This window comes from Gavialis gangeticus, unplaced genomic scaffold, assembly GCF_001723915.1.
Source record: "Gavialis gangeticus isolate Ggan-Ray unplaced genomic scaffold, GavGan_comp1, whole genome shotgun sequence".
NCBI lineage: Eukaryota > Metazoa > Chordata > Crocodylia > Gavialidae > Gavialis > Gavialis gangeticus.
Genome location: NW_017729024.1, coordinates 59,294,187 through 59,310,163, shown reverse-complemented (window position 1 = coordinate 59,310,163; position 15,977 = coordinate 59,294,187). Strand labels below are relative to the sequence as shown.

Here is a 15,977-nt window from a genome sequence, read left to right as displayed (position 1 = left end):
AAAGGGCTAGATGCTGTTTCTAGAGAGGTTAGTTTTTGCAGAAAGAACTTCCTTTATTATGTGAAGAGACTTGGGCATGCAGATCATAACGGTATAGTTCAGTGTGACTGAGCCTAAATTCTACCAGCCCGGCTGAAGCATCCAGACTGTTCACAGTGGTACACTAGGCTATAGCTGTTTGAGTATCCAACAACATTAGGGCAGAGCCCTGTAGCAGAGGCTGAGGTAGTTGCATAGAATGCACATAATGCAGGGTCTTTAATAGCTTTTTCACTTGCCCTGACTCTTCCTCCCCAGCATCAATTCCACTTACCTAAAGTTCAGGCTGTCCATTTGTACTGCTTGAAAGGCAATACTGTTTGAGGGTTGTGATGGTAATCTCAGGCCAGGATATTGCAGGTATGCTTCTGGGAATATCGATGGCCCAAGCTGTTCCATAGACGCGGGCAGGATGTTTCATGCCTTGACCAAGTGGTAGATGTACCATCTGGTAGTTTGGGGCAGTTTTATATAAGAGATGCTTTTGAATCCTGGCAGGGATGGCACAAGTCGGGTTCTTTGTAGGTAGGTTAAGGGAATGGGACATTGCTTGAGCTTGGCTATCTACGGCATCAGATGGTGATTCACAGTAGAGCTCCTGGATGTAGCACAGTGGTAGCATAAATATACCTAAAGAAGTTGTGATATAATCACCTTTCCTCTGGCAGATTCTGCCGCTTCTACATACGTTTCATGTGGGCACCAGAGGGTGTTACAAGAACAGTGGGAGATCCTCTCTTCCTCTCCCCATCAGACTCTGACTTCCAGCATTCCAGCCCTGTTGTCTCGGGGAACAGTTTGAACCAGGACTAGCATGGTCAGCAGATAGACCCTCAAAATGATGCTCAGTGCAATTTTATACATTACACGTGGGGCCTATGCTCAGTGTACATCTCCACTGTACCCCCTGGGCTTCTGTCCACAAGCATTATATGCTTAGGGTAAAAGCATCTTGGCTGATTTCATGCCTTGATGTATTCTGAGTTGAATGGCAAGAGATCACTGTGCTGGTGGATAAGATGGCACAAGGGCAAGGAGCTGCAGCTGACTTCAGCACCACAGGGCAGTAGAGATTAAATTTTGAGGCCTCACATACTGAAGGTAAGCTCCTAGCTTACCTCCTGGGAGCATGAGGCAGCACTTAAAATCTGAGGAGGAGTGGAGTCAGCTGATAGAAACCTGTCAGACAGATGGTATCCCAGTCAGACCTCCAGAACCTGGAGTGATCCCCCTCTCTCCCCACCCTCATGAGGCTTAATGCTATTAAGTGTACAGAGGTCAAATGTGAACAGACAAGTAGTTGGGGATCAGCTGACAAGATGACTTGAAACCAGCAAGAAGTTTATGAGGGGATCTGTGGCACTTAAAACCAATCCTGTCAATTAAAACCAAGTGTATAACAATGTTTAGGTTTGCAATTTATTGTAATCACAGTGCTGTCTCATAACTGTGTTAGGGAAGATTTAGATAGCTAGCCTTGTAAATTCCTTGGAATCTCTTTACACTGTTCTAACAGGATTAGGATTGCTACAATTGGCCAGAACTTGAATTAATTCTTGGCTGAAAAAGTACTACTTCAGCTTCGGCTTATATAAGGCATCTGCTAAAGGCATTAAGGGAACATTCCAGTGAAAAACACATTTAAAAAGTGCGGCTTTTATGCATGCTTCTGTTAACCTGTTTGTTTTCTGAGGGCTCCCAACTAGTGAGCTCTTAGGTCTGATTTACAAGCCTGATTTTCTTTTTTCTTTATTATTGTAGGTAGCCAATGTGTCTTTAAGGGGCTACCCTGCCCTGCCTTCTAGCTGACAGCTGACTAATACAGTTAACTATTTTTCTCTGTTCATTTTTTGGCACTCTTTGGAAAAAACAGGTAAAATATACAATTGTTTGGCCAGTAGCAGGAGTTCTGTGTCAAATGTGACTGGCTAAAGCAGAAATCTTTGCCACCATTCAATCCTCTTATCTTGACCCTTGCCAAGACTCATCCGGTAGCAATTCTCTTCTTGCTGAGGTCAGAGCTGAAACATTGTCCATCTTTGGTGTCATCTAGGGTGAGGTTTCAGAGCTTAAAGGGTTTGTGGGACATGGGAAAACTATTTTGGAATAGCTCCAGAGACAGACCTGAGTTTGGATGGGAGTAGCATGTCATTTCACCCTTTTGAGATAGCTTAGAGTTACATAGTTAGTAGGGTCAGAAGGGACCTGAGCAGATCATCAAGTCCGACTCCCTGCCATGGCAGGAAAGAGTACTGGGTCAAACGACCCTAGCAAGGTGATTGTCTAGCCTAGTCTTAAAGACCCCCAGGGTAGGAGCCAGCACCACTTCCCTTGTTCATCAGAACCTGGGCACAGCTCGATTGCCACCACCAAGTGCAAAGCCAAGAGCACTCCCCTTCCCACCTGCCACCCACAATAGCAAAAGAGATGAAGTCTGAGCCCCAATATCAACAGCGGCACCTCCTGCCAGGTCTCACACCTGCCACCCCTGCAGCTGCCCCTTTAGGCACGTGCCCTGAGCTGCTGGGATGCCACAGTCTTCCGGCCAGCCTGAAAGTGGGCAGGCCAGGAGGCGGGCTCGGCCCCCACTCTCCACCTGCAGTCACAAGGGGTGCGAGGGCCAGTGCAGAAATGGTGGGGGTGAGGGGTGCTCCCTGCACAGGGGCTGGGGGGCAGCCCCGGGCCTGGCTGCGCCCTGTGCACAGGCGACAGCAGAGGCTGCCTCAGCTGTGGGCCCAGTGGGAGCCGGGGGTCGCTGCCCCGGCCCAAGCGCACAGGGCAGGTGTGGCACAGACCTGTAGAAGCTCTCGGTGCCACCCATGCCGTCAGGCAGTAGGCCTTGGTGAGCTTGGTGAAGCAGCCTATCTCCTGGTTGTTCTTGAAGTTCGCGCGCACCGCCGTGGCCCAGGCTGACACGTGCAGGATGGTCCCCTCGTTGAAAATCCATGCATCTCCTCTCAGATGGCACCCACTGGAGAGAGGAAACCAACTTCCTTCAGGGTGTTCCCAGTTCATTCTAAGAAACTGTTTCAAGGTAGCTTTTGTTTGGCTGAGCAAAGGAGCAGGTTCAGGAGCCTGTTATGAATTTGTTACAAGTGATAATGGGTGGCCTATAGAAAGCAGCTTGTTGCTAAAGCATGTGGAACAGAAGTGCTACCATCAAACGGGTATTCTAGCAGGCTCCTTGCTCATGTTCCTTAGTACAGGGACAAAGAAACTACTCATGTTTGCACTGTATATGAAGGCAGATAATGTTTGCCTTCCCTCTCCATCCCCCCACTACTGTTTATATGAAGAACGCTGGGAATGATCAGAAAGACAATCCTGTACAGATGTGCCACTGACAGGGGTGGGGGAAGTCTTCAGTCCTTCAGCTTTTTAATACAGTCAGAACTGGTACTGATTGTGGTATCAGACCTGATCTTGACCTTCACATATACTCCAGCAAAACATCTGCATGTAGAGCTTAAAGATTGTTTCCATGGGGGTGGGGAAGGGAATTAAGTAGAGAAGGGCCAGGTGAAATCCCAGTGTGGCTTTGGAGACTTGCATTGGAATCCTGGCCCCATTCAAGTCAGTGGGAAATTCCTTGGATTCAGCAGGGGCAGGATTTTATCATTGATGCTGTGCTGAAGCAATTAATTCTAGGTATCTGCCATTTTAATTTGATGTACACTAATAAAGCATGTGTTTAGTTCTCTGACAGCTGAGCAATACCTGCCTCCTCTCCGTTCCTACCACTGGTCTTTACCCCAAAGCCAGAAAGAAATTGTTAACTTCCCTGTATAGGTAGACTGGGAAATATAGCAGGCAAATTAGAAATGCCCATTTACAAGCAGAAATCTGATGTTATCACTGAACCCTGTTGGGGTAAGTAACATGATTGGAATGTTGTTAAAAAATCACTGTAAGTACATGCTCTTCAAGGAAGGATGTCTGGCAGAAGAGATGGTGTTACTTCATAAAAGTTGCTATTACTTGCTTTAGAGCAGTTGTGTCCAGGACCAGGCACCACATACATTACAAATCCTGGACTGGCACTGTGTACAGTGGATCTAGCATGCTGGACAGGAAGAATCTGTGGGCCCTATCTAGCCTGTGGACAGTCCCTATGCTACTCATCTGGCCTATGAGGCCAGGTGAATTTGACACCCCTTAGAATTTAATTATTGATAAGTCAGAAGATCAGAACCTGGGGAGTCTATGGGCCAAGTCTGGCTAACGAATTCAGGGGACAGCCAAGCAGGAAGGATGTTAGAGAGGGCAGTCAGAGAGGTGTCGAGAGGCTGGAAGGACATTGGGGTGGTAGGGAACTGGGGGTTATCAATGGGGACTTAAGTGTCTATACACAAATGCTAGGAGTATGGGGAATAAGCAGGAGGAACTGGCACTCCTGCCAGCAAATAGGGAACATGATCTTGTTGGAATAATGGGCACCTGCTGGGACACCATGCATGACAGGACTGGATGCCTTCTGTGCAGCCTGTAGCACTATGGATCAGGTAGGGAAGAAGGGAGGAGGTGTAGCTCTCCATGTAAAAGAGTTTTATATGCCTCCTCGGAGATCTAAATTGGTTCAAGAGAAGGGAGGCTCAAGGACCTGTGGGTCAAGATACAGGGAGATGAGGAGAAGGGGACTTGATGGTAGGCATCTAGTACAGACGGCCACACCAGGAGGAGGAGCTGGATCTGGAATTTTCCAGAGAACTGATGGAGGCGGCATGTTCATGGGATATGATTGTCATGGGTGGCCTCAATTACCCTGATATCTGCTGGGAGAGGAGCACTTGGCCAGAACTGACCAGTCACGTACATAGGTTTTTCACCTGCTTGGAAGAACTTTATGTAGTATAGGAGGTGAACGGGCCAACTAGGGGGAAGGCTTTGTTGGATTTGGTTCTAGCCAAAGGGGACAACCTGGTGGGAGATCTGAGGACTGAAGGTAATGTGGGAGATAGTGAATTCCATCATCTCATGATCACTACCTGTTGTAGGGCAGGGAAGTCGGCCAGCAGAGCAGAGGTGCTTGACTTCAGGAAGGCTGACTTCAAGGAGCTTAGGAAAACAGTGGGAGAGCTCCTGTGGGAAGAGGGATTGGAGGGGAAGGGTTCAGGAAGAGTGGTCATTCCTCAAAGGAGTGATCCTCGGAGTGCAGAAAAGGTCCATTCCCGTGTGCAGGAAAGGTGGTAAGGGGCCAGGAAGCTCTCAGGTTACCAGAGAAGTTGAGTAGTGCTTAAAGAAAAAGGAGGCTTATGGACAGTGGAAACAAGGGTAGTCACCAAGGAGGAATACACAAGTATAGCCTGTATTTGTAGGGAGAGAATAAGGAAGGCAAGGGCGGTGACCAAGATGAGGCTGGTGACCAAAATAAAGGACAATCGGAAGTCCTTTAGGTATATAGGGAGCAAGAGGAAGACCAAGGGAAACATGGGGCCCTTACAGAATGGGAAAGCTCAGCTGATTAAAAGACAGTCAGGAGAAAGTTGAACCCTGTCATGAATACTTTGTGTCAGTGTTCCTGCAAGCAAATGTTGGTCACCCACTAGGTTGGATACTGGAAAGATCCCGGGGGCAGGGCACGATTACCAACCAATGGTCAGTGTCAAACCGGTAAGGGAGCACTTAAAGAGTCTAAATGTCTTCAAGTTGACAGGATGGACTACCCCTGAGTTTGACTCCAGAGAATTCCCTCAGCATTGTGGGACCATTGGAGAAGGTATTTATAGACTTGTGGTACTCGCGAGAGGTCCCAGAAGACTGGAAAAGGGCCAGGGTGGTGCCAATCTTTAAGAAGGGGAGGAGGGAGGATCCGAGAAACTATAGGTTGGTCTGTTTGACCTCAATAGCGGGTAAGATTTGGAAAAAGCTATCAAGTCCATTTGTGAGAGACTGGTGGAAGGCATGATGCTGAAGGATAGCCAACATGGTCTTGTTTCAGGCAGGTTGTGTCTGGCCAACTTTGTTTCCTATGATCAAGTAACAAACCACTTGGATGTGGAAGGTGCTGTTGATGTCATATACTTTTTAAAATCCAAGGCCTTTGATATAGTCTCCCATGATGCTCTTAAAAAAACAAAACAAACAAACAACTGGGGGATTGTGAGCTGGCAGAGTCCACAGTCAGGTGGGTTGGGAAATGGCTAAAGGGTTATAGCCAGAGAATGTTAGTGGATGGGTATGTATCGTCTTGGTGGGGCGGCCAGTGGTGTCACACAGGGTTCAGTTCTTGGCCCTATGCTGTTCAACATCTTTATCAATGCTTTAGATGAGGATGCGGAAAGCATGCTGGCCAAGTTTGCGAATGATACTAAATTATAGGGAAAAGCAGTCATACTAGGGGATAGAATGTGAATCCAAGTGCACCTGGACAAGCAGAAAGATGGGCAGAGCAGAACTGCATACATTTCTATAAAGATAAATGCAGAGTGCTTCATTTGGGGAGAAGTAACCAGTGACATGAACATGGGTTAGAAGGAGATGTATGCTGGCCAGCACAATAGCTGAAAGGGACCTTTGGGGTTATGCTTGATCACAGGATGAATGTGACTACTGGTGGATCAAAAGAGCTAATAGCATACTGGGATGCATTAGCTGATGTGTTATGAGCAAGGGCTAAGGAAGTGATACTTCCTCTCTACTTGGCATTGGTGAGACCCCAGCTGGAACAGTGTCCAGTTCTGGGAACTTCAAAAAAGACATGGAGAATTTTGAAAGGGTTCAGAGAAGGGCCGCAAGAATGATTAAGGGCCTAGAGGACAAACCTTGTTAGGCAAGACCTAAAGGATCTGGGACTGTTCAGCCTGGGGAAGAGAAGACTGAGGGGGGATTTGGTTGTCATCTATGTAATGGGTGAATATTGGGAGCTGGGAAAAGCTGTTCACTAGGGTGCCCCAGGGGAGGACAAGGAGCAATGGCTATAAACTGTTAAAGGATGGTTTCAGGTTGGATGCAAGTAAGAACTACTTTATGGTAAGGATGACCAGAATCTGGAATACACTTCCCAAGGAGGTGGTGCAGTCCTCAGCCTTGGAAGTCTTGAAGAGGAGACTGGACAGACACCTTGCTGGGATCATTTGATCTCAGGAGTATTCCTGCCCAGAGCAGGGAAGTTGGACTCGATGATCTGTCAAGGTCCCTTCGAGCCCTTAATTTCTATGACTTCTATGACAAGTCACAAGATAGGATTCCTGTGTGGTCATCATAGATGTCAAATCAGACAAGGGAACAGGGTGGGCAAAAACTTAGATATCCATCTTGAATTTTGTAGAAACAGACATTGCACCGCCACAGAGCATTTAAATCCAGAGGTGGTTTTCTGGAGGGTTTACGGTGATCCTTGTAGACCAGCCCTTGAAGTCTTAAAAATTATAGATGATAATTGGATGCAGTGGAGTCAGCAGTTTGCTGCAAGCAGCTGGAGAGAGAGCATCACCTGGCTGGAGCAGCTGCTCATGTAACATCTTGGAGGTACAGGGCAGGAGATATGGGCAAGGTGGAGGCTCCTGGTCCTGAGGCATGACCTAAAAGTACACCCTGCTGGGGCTGGATGGTGTGGTGGGGCTGCCGGTGGCAGGGCAGTCCCCAGGAAATGCCATACCTGTGCCTCGCCAGTGAAGGGTGAGTAGGGGCACCAGAAAGCCTCAGCCCCTGCTGCCTTGCAAGTTACCCCGTGAAGGGGAAAGGCTAGGAGAGCACACCCTGAAGACAAAGCAAGGACCTAGGTTTGCTGTGTAGAGCCTGAGGTGAGGTCTAGGTAGTGTGAAGGGACCTGAGACAGAGCCCAGGTTCACGGTGAGGCCTGAGGTTCACAAGGGGAGCTGGGTGTGAGGGTCCTGGGGGGCGGGGATCCTGAGCCCCAAGAAGGAACTGGGTATGAGGCTCCAGGGACAAGGGGATTCAGGCCCAGTGTCAGGAAAGGGGATGACAGCCCAGTGTGGGATGTAAGGGATCCAAGGGGGTCCGGAGTGAGCAGGGCAGCCCGTGACAAAGGGAGGGACTGGGAGCCCCAAGTAGGTGCGATTTGTGCACCCAATGTAAGGGCACGGGGATCAGGAGTCCTGATGTGAGGGCACTGGAGTGTGGGTCCCAGTGTGGGGACACTGGAGGGAGGCCCTGGTGTGGGGTATGTCGTAGGCTGGGTGTTAGACCATGGATGCCATCTGCGAGGCATTGGACACAGTATAAGAGAAGGTTTGGAGCCATGTATAGGCCCTTAAATGGGTAGCCTTCCACCTTGTTAACAACTTTACATTGGTTTCATCAAAGGTGAGGTAGGCAGGCACTTGGCCCTAAGACAAGTGGGTAGGCCAAAGACTAGACCGGCCCCAGGACACTCACTTGTTATACATACACAAAACTCAGTTATTGTATATAGAGTATAGATCCAATCTATAACCTGTATGTTTGGTGCACTAAGAAGGCTAATTTCTTAAAGCTAAAAACAATTAGAGGGAAAATTAAGAGGGAGGAAACATATTATTCAGACATAATGTGAAATGTGAATAAAAACTGGTAATTGTGCAAGAATGCTTTAATAGATTCTCGTAAAACCACAATTCTGCATTCCTAAAGACAGCTACTTCAGTTTAAAAAAGAAAAAAGTCCTGGTTAACAGAGGAGTTTAGAAGTGGCAATAAAATGCGCACACACGCGGGGGAAAAAATGAGGAAGCCAGTAATAATAAAAATAGATTAACTGTTAAGAAATGCAGACAATTGAAAAAGGTGAAAGATGTCAGTGAAGAATCCGTGGCCAGCAGGGCTTGGTACAATCAGGAACTCTATAAATGTATGGGGATCTAATGAAATCTTACAATGATCTAGCTCTGATATATGAGGCAAGGACTGAAAACTTGTTGCTCCTGAAATAGAAAAGGTGTGATGACTCAACAAATATATCTGGTATTTGGAAAGAAGCAGGATGATGCATTTGTATCTCAGTGACAGTTTAAACATTTCTATTCCACAAATATTCGTTGGGGGACAGGGGGTAATTTAAATAACAAATATTCTAATGAAGAAAAGTGGATAACATTCAAGGGTGTTAAAAGAATTGGCTAAGGAGTTCTGTGAATATATTATTAATGTTCAGCTTTAACAAATTTTGGAACACCATGGGTATGTACACATTTACTAAGTCAACTTAAAATAAGTCAACATAACTAAGGCAACTTAAGTTAAGCCACATCAAAGCATACATATGTACAGATCAGTCAAGATCAGCACTGATCTTGTGAGATCAGTTGACTTAACTAACATGACTCAAGATAATACACCTCTGAGGTGTATTTATCTTGTGCCACATTTGTATAGTCTCTGCTCCATACATGCTTCTATACTGTGACAATTAAGTTGACCTAAAGTTAAGTCAGCTTAACTGTCAGAAAACTAGTATTTTCTGTGGGGTGTATACAAACCCCATACAACTTCCGGAAGGCTGGGTATTGGGTAAGAGAGGAAGTAAACTCCTATTTGTAGGTTGGTTAGCCAGATACTGAGCTTTGAGGAGTCAGATGTGAAGTCTATACAAAATTAAAGGGAGGTATTTAATTAGTTAATGGATTTTATTGAAAATGTTGGACAAACTTGATACCACTTTTTGATAAATATCATACATTTAGTTAATAAAGGTCACTCACCAATTTACTTGAATCCAAGGTTTTTTTTCTATCCGGTTTAGGGCAGAGGAGCCTTTCATCATGGATTCAGGTACAAGGTGAGGGAACAGGTGGCTGCTGTGGCTCTGTCTCTAGCCCTGATCTGAGGTTGGAGTTGGAATCGGAGGCGTAGCAGCCACCTGCAGCCTCTAGGGCAGAGGCGGGCAATAATTGCAGGTGGAGGGCCACTTAACAAGGTTTGAGCTTTCAAGGGCTGTATGGGTAGCCCCACCCCTTGACAGTTACCCTGCCCCCTGGTTGCCATCTTGGGACTAGATGTCCTATCCCTAACCCCTGACCTTTGCCACCAGAAGTCCCTCCCATTGGCTCTCAGAAACACTGCTTTTGGGAGAGGGGTTGCCATTTTGAAACCAGACAAAAACCCAGATCATAAACTAAAAGTTGAACAGCTACTATAACATTTTAATGTTATTACAAAAAATATTTTTGTCATGATTTGTGCTTGTATACTGTATATAGAGGTGATTGCATAATAACTAAAAAATACATCCTTAGTCTTGTATATTATGTGGGGGGGTGTATATGGTGGGGTGAGTGCTGGAGTGTGGGAGGTGTTTTGTGAGGGGGTGTGGCTGTGTATGTTGGGGGTGTGTATATGTGGGGGCAGGGTGTGGGTGTGTGGCATTTGTGGGGTGAGAGGGGATGTGGGGACTCCCCTCCACTCCCCCCATGGTGCAGCAGCAGGCCGGGATGCTCATGCTGCACATTGTGGTGAGGGGTGCAGCCCAGCTAGGCCATCTCTATCACCAGTGCTCCCTGCCACATGCACACAGCCCCCACACTCACCCACCACTAGAGGGAAGCTTCATGTGCTGGAGCCAGCTGCCTTCCCCGCTCCCTGTTACACAAGTCCTGGGACTCTGCGGGGAAGCAGGGGCTGGGGCTCCCCTCCACTTCCAGCAGAGTCTCAGGACCTGCAAGGCAGGGAGTGGCGAAGGCAGCTGGCTCCAGTATGTGGAATTTCCCTCCAATTGTGTGCGAGTGTGGGGGCTGTGCGTATGCAGCTGGGAGCTCTGGCCATAAAGGCAGGCCACCCAGGCTGTGCCCTTTGCCATGATGTGCTGTGCTGGCCAGGGCTATGTACCGCCAGGCACCGCCTGCGCTAGGCATGACCACCCTGCCTGCTGCTGCTGCCACAGCTGTCTACCAGGGCTGTGCCCAATGGAGGGAGATGGGGAGAGAATCTCCACAGCCCCCACCCCCTAACCCTCCCTCATATCCACACCCTACCCACCCAAGCTCCACACTGCTACTGTCACCCTGGGCGTAGGCTCCAAGTTGCCACGAGCCCCAGCCCTACTGTCTGTGTTCCCCCTCTGCCCACGCCCTTGCCCCCACTCCTTCCCTACCTGCTTCCTGGAGCAAGTGAGATGCTGGGGAAGCTGAGCAGGTCCCCTGGTGGCAGCCCCACCTGGAAGCTGCGTGCTGGCCAGGCCGGGCCCTTCCACCCACAAGGATGGAAACAAGGTGCAATAGGGTATGCTGGGGGCATGTGTGTATGTTGGCGCATCACTCCCACCCTCATGGGCAGAAGGGCTGGGTGGGGGGTACAATTTTGTTGGTGGGTGCCATGGGCCAGATGAAAGTGCCTGGCAGGCTGCATTGGGCCCATGGGCCCTATTTTGCCTGTCCCTGGTCTAGGGTTGTCCATCAGGGTGTGGACATTCCAAGTTGCAAATTCATTATTTGATTTGGACTGCAGGTAGAATGATCCTACTAGACAATTTTCTAGTCAGGTGAAATGACACTTTCTAACCCCTCCCCATACAGAGTGAGCAGAATGGGTCCTAAAGAAACTTGCTTAGTCAATACTGACAAGTGCAGGGTGCTGCACTTGGGCAGTAGTAACCAGCAGCACCCTTATAAGATGGGAAATTCCCTTCTTGAGAGCACGGAGGCAGAAAGGGATCTTGGAGTCATTATTGACTCCAAGATGAACATGGGCCGACAATGCGAGGTCACGGTTGGCAGGGCTAACCGGACCTTGTCGTGCATCCACAGGTGCAGCTCAAGTAGGGCCAAGGAGGTGATCCTCCCCTTCTACGCGACACTGGTCAGGCCACAGCTGGAGTACTGTGTCCAGTTCTGTGCACCCCACTTCAGGAGGGATGTGGACAACATTGAGAGGGTCCAGAGGAGGGCCACCCGCATGATCCGGGGACAACAGGGCAGACCCCTACAATAAGAGACTGCGGGACCTGAACCTGTTCAACCTTCACAAGAGAAGGCTGAGGGGGGACCTAGTGACTGTCTATAAACTCACTAGGGGGGACCAGAAGGGTTTGGGAGAGACCTTGTTTCCCTTAGCGCCCCCTGGCATAACAAGGAATAATGGCCATAAGTTGTTGAAGAGTAGGTTTAGATTAGATATCTGTAATAACTACTTCACAGTTAGGGTGGCTAGGATCTGGAACCAACTTCCAAGGGAAGTGGTGCTGGCTCCTACCCTGGGGGTCTTTAAGAGGAGGCTTGATGCCTACCTGGCTGGAGTCATTTGAGCCCAGTTTTTCTCTTGCCCAGGCAGGGGGTCAGACTTGAAGATCTACAAGGTCCCTTCCGACCCTACTTCTATGATTCTATGTTTACAGCTGCCAAATTGCACACTTGTGTTAGTTCCAAGTAGGTGCTTCCAGTAATCACTAGCACTAGCCCCTGTTTGCACTCTCCCATTGCTGTAGGATTTGCTATTGAAGAAAGATGACTGCACATGTCTTTTAACGTGGGGATGCTGTTGCACAGCAGCAACCATATGATATTTCAGAGGAAGAAAAACTTAATCCAAGGACAAAGAAACCCTAGAAAACCAGAGGTTGCCTTCTGCTGCAGCCTTCATCTACTTTTGCAGCCATTGTGAAGTATTTTTGGTTCATCTACCTGCTCTCCTGTTGAAGACTCCTGTTTTCATTTTTGAATTGGTATGAGTCTAGAAACCTCGCTCACAACCTTGCCATCATGGGTAACCCTACCAGGAGTACAAAACTCCAGATGGCATTTCTCTCGAGGTCACTGGTAGCTTACACATTGCTCTACCACATCTAAATTGTGATCCATGAGAAGTCTTCAGTATTGTCTCAGAAGAAAAAAACAATAATAAAATGCTAACACATGACTCCAGTGAAGAAAAGATGCTCAAGCCATACTCAAATTGCATGCCCATGGCACACAGGATGGAGGGGTGGTGAGTGGGAAAGGAAGGGCTGAGATACAGAGGTGTATACCAGGGCAGCTGCTGACACAAGGGTCAGCTCTGGATCCTGCTATGCCAATTATGACTCACCACACTGTCACTACTGTGGAAGTTACAGGTGCACCAGTACATCAGTCCATATTGTATCGGCACCAATAAAAGGAAAATTGACATTATTGGCAATTGGCTTTTTTGGCTGCATGCACACAGCCAGCCCAGCAACTTGGAGAGCAGCATCCGGTTGGTAAGTCTGTTGGTGGGGAAGAAGCAGGGGGAGGGAAGGGACATGTTGGGGCAAACTGAGGCCCCCATGGTGAGGGAGGAGGGGAGCTGTGGCTGGGACGGGCACTATTCATCCAGGGCGGAGCGTGGGGCAGAGCTGTGAGGGGCTCATTCAGTGGCCACAGTGGAGAGGAAGCTCCCACTGCTGCATGCACCCCTGGGGGAGGCATTTGGGGGCTGGGTGTGGCCCAGGGATCTGTGAGGAGGGCAAGGGTGGGGTGCCACTGTGGGCTGGGTCTGGAGGTGGCATGAGGCTCTTCCTGGTGTGGGGGTTGGGATGGGTCTGCATTCAGGGCAGGCGGTGGTACTGGGAGGGGGTTACAGCAAATTCTGGGGTAGCTACAGCCCTCCCTGTAGCCCCGCTCCCAGTGCCACTGCCACCTGCACTGAGCATAGCCCCAGCCCAACCCCCATAACAGAAAGAGCTTGGTGCTGCTCCCAGCCCACAGCGGCAGCCCACCCTCGTCCCGCGCACCTATCCAGGGATCACATGCCCCCTATGCATCCCCTGGGGTGTGCACAATGGCAGAAGCTGCTTACCCCCTGCCTGCCCCTGCCCCAGCTCCCCTGCTCCCTCACTGTGGGGGCCTTGATCTGCCCCCCCATGCCCATTCCCTGTCCCCACCCCTTCCCCCAGTACCCCATCAGACTTAACAGCTGGATGCTGCTCTCCACGCTGCCAGGCTGCATATCAACAATTGGATCGGTATCGGCCCATATGGCTTGTTAATATTTGGTATTGGCCCAAAAAAATCTTTTATCGGTGCACTCCCTAGTGGAAGTGGCTAGTTTTGTGTACCCCCCCACAAAGGTGACGCCTGGGGATGCTGCCCTTGCCTTCCCCCTCTCCCACACCCCTCCCACAGGTTACACTACTCATGGGATGCATAGACTGGGAGACACAAGTGGCCATGAGCTATGGATAGAGTTTAAGAACATAACTGCCATTAACTGGGTCAGACCTTAGGCCCATCTTGCCTAGTAGTACCCTGTCACACAGGGCAAGAGAATGGATGCTGAAAGGAAGAGTGAACAGGGTGTGACCAGTCGTTTTTTTTTCCCCTCTGTTCTTCTTTCACTTGCAGCTTTTGGCATTTTAGGTTTAGGAACTTCTGGTTCAGAAGCTGTATGCCTAATTCTTCCAAGAATTTTTCCAGTCCCTTTTTTTAATCTGGCTAAACTGGTATCTTCACAATATCTGGCGGCAGTGAGTTCCACACTAATTACATGCTATGAGAAAAAACTTCCTTTTGTTAATTTTAAACTTACAACCCACTAATTTCTTTTTATGACCCCTAGTTTTAGTATTGAGATAGGGATTTATTATTTACTATCTACTTTCTCTTTATCATTTAGTATTTTGCAAACTCTTATCATGCCTGCCCCAAGCATTATTTTCTAAACTGAATAGGTTTAGCTTCTTTAGTTTCTCCTCATATGGAAGCCCCTTCATAACACTAGTCATCATAGAAAATTAGGGTTGGAAGGGACCTCAGGAGGTCATCTGGTCCAACCCTCTGCTCAAAGCATGACCATTCCCAACTACTTCATCCCAGCCAAGTCTTGATCTACCTGGGGCTTAAAAACCTCCAAAGATGGAGATTCTACAACCCCTTTGGGTAGCCTGTTCCAATGTTTTACTATGCTAAAAGTGAACATTTTTCCTAATATCTAACCTCAACTTCTCTTGCTGCAGCTTGAGACAACTGCTCCTGGTTTTGCCTTCTACCACCAATGAGAACAGTCTAGCTCAGGGGCGGGCAAAATATGGCCCAGAGGCTGGATCCGGCCCACCAGGCCATTCTGTCCAACCCACAGGGCTCCTAAAAAATTTAGAAAATTAATATTTATGTGCTCCTGGCTGCCCAGGGGAAGCTGGTGGCAGGACCCAGCAGTAAGGCCTGCTTGCCTTCCCTCCCCCCACAGACACCAGCATGGGCCCCCTGCTCCTGCCCAGCTGTCACTATGCTCTGGCATGCCCACTAGCTGCCACTCCCCCCTCCCCCCCCTTCCCCACCTGCCACCACTTTCAGTGCTTCCCTGCCTACCTGAGGGCCACTCCTGTACCACATGGCTCCCAGCTGCATGGCCGGAATAGGGGAGCATGGGGCCCGCGCTGATACCCGGAGCCAGAAGCGGGGCAGGGGGTGTGTGCATCCATGCAATAGGCAGGGTTGCAGGGAGAGCAGCGAGGGAGGGACTGTGTGTGTGCAGTCACCAGCCTGTAGCGGTGCATGGGATTATTCCATCCTAAGTGCAGGACTTCATGCTTGTCCTTATTGAATTTCATGAGATTTCTTTTGGCCTAATCCTCCAATTTGTCAAGGTCCCTCTGAATCCTAGCCCTACCTCCAGTGTATATGCTACTCACTCCAGCTTGGTGTCATCCATAAACTTGCGGAGGTTGCACTCCATCTGACCTCCAGATCATTAGTGAAGATATTGAACAAACTGGCCCCAGAACCAACCTACTTGGTACCAGCTGCTAACTAGATATTAAGCCATTTATTAATCTTGGGCTGTTAAGTGATTTAAAAACTAATTAATTTCAATTGCAAGATTAAAAATTAATTGTGAGATTAAAAAAAAAGTTGTGATTTAATCACAGTGTTAATCACTCATGTTAAACAATAATAGAATCCCAAGTTTTTATAAATATTTTTGGATGTACGCGCATGTACACAAACCTAAACAGTCCCCAAGACCTGGCCCTCCGACACCTGCCCCCCCATACACCTACCTGCGTCCAGCTGCTGATTCTGCTCCCGGGGGGGTGTGTGTGTGTGTGTGTGT

General features: G+C 48.6%; 1 protein-coding gene and 1 long non-coding RNA gene across 2 annotated transcripts in view; one reads left to right on the top strand and one right to left on the bottom strand.

The window, feature by feature from the left end:
* Positions 1 to 15,977, top strand: part of TRABD2A (TraB domain containing 2A) — a 253,727-nt gene that overhangs the window by 57,546 nt on the left and 180,204 nt on the right. The gene's annotated exons all lie outside the window — the stretch shown is intronic.
* LOC109297411 lies at positions 2,840 to 13,003 on the bottom strand. Its single transcript, XR_002097307.1, has 3 exons — positions 12,993 to 13,003; positions 10,810 to 10,817; positions 2,840 to 2,970 (listed from the first exon to the last, which is right to left on the bottom strand). It is a non-coding gene; the product is annotated as an uncharacterized LOC109297411 (long non-coding RNA).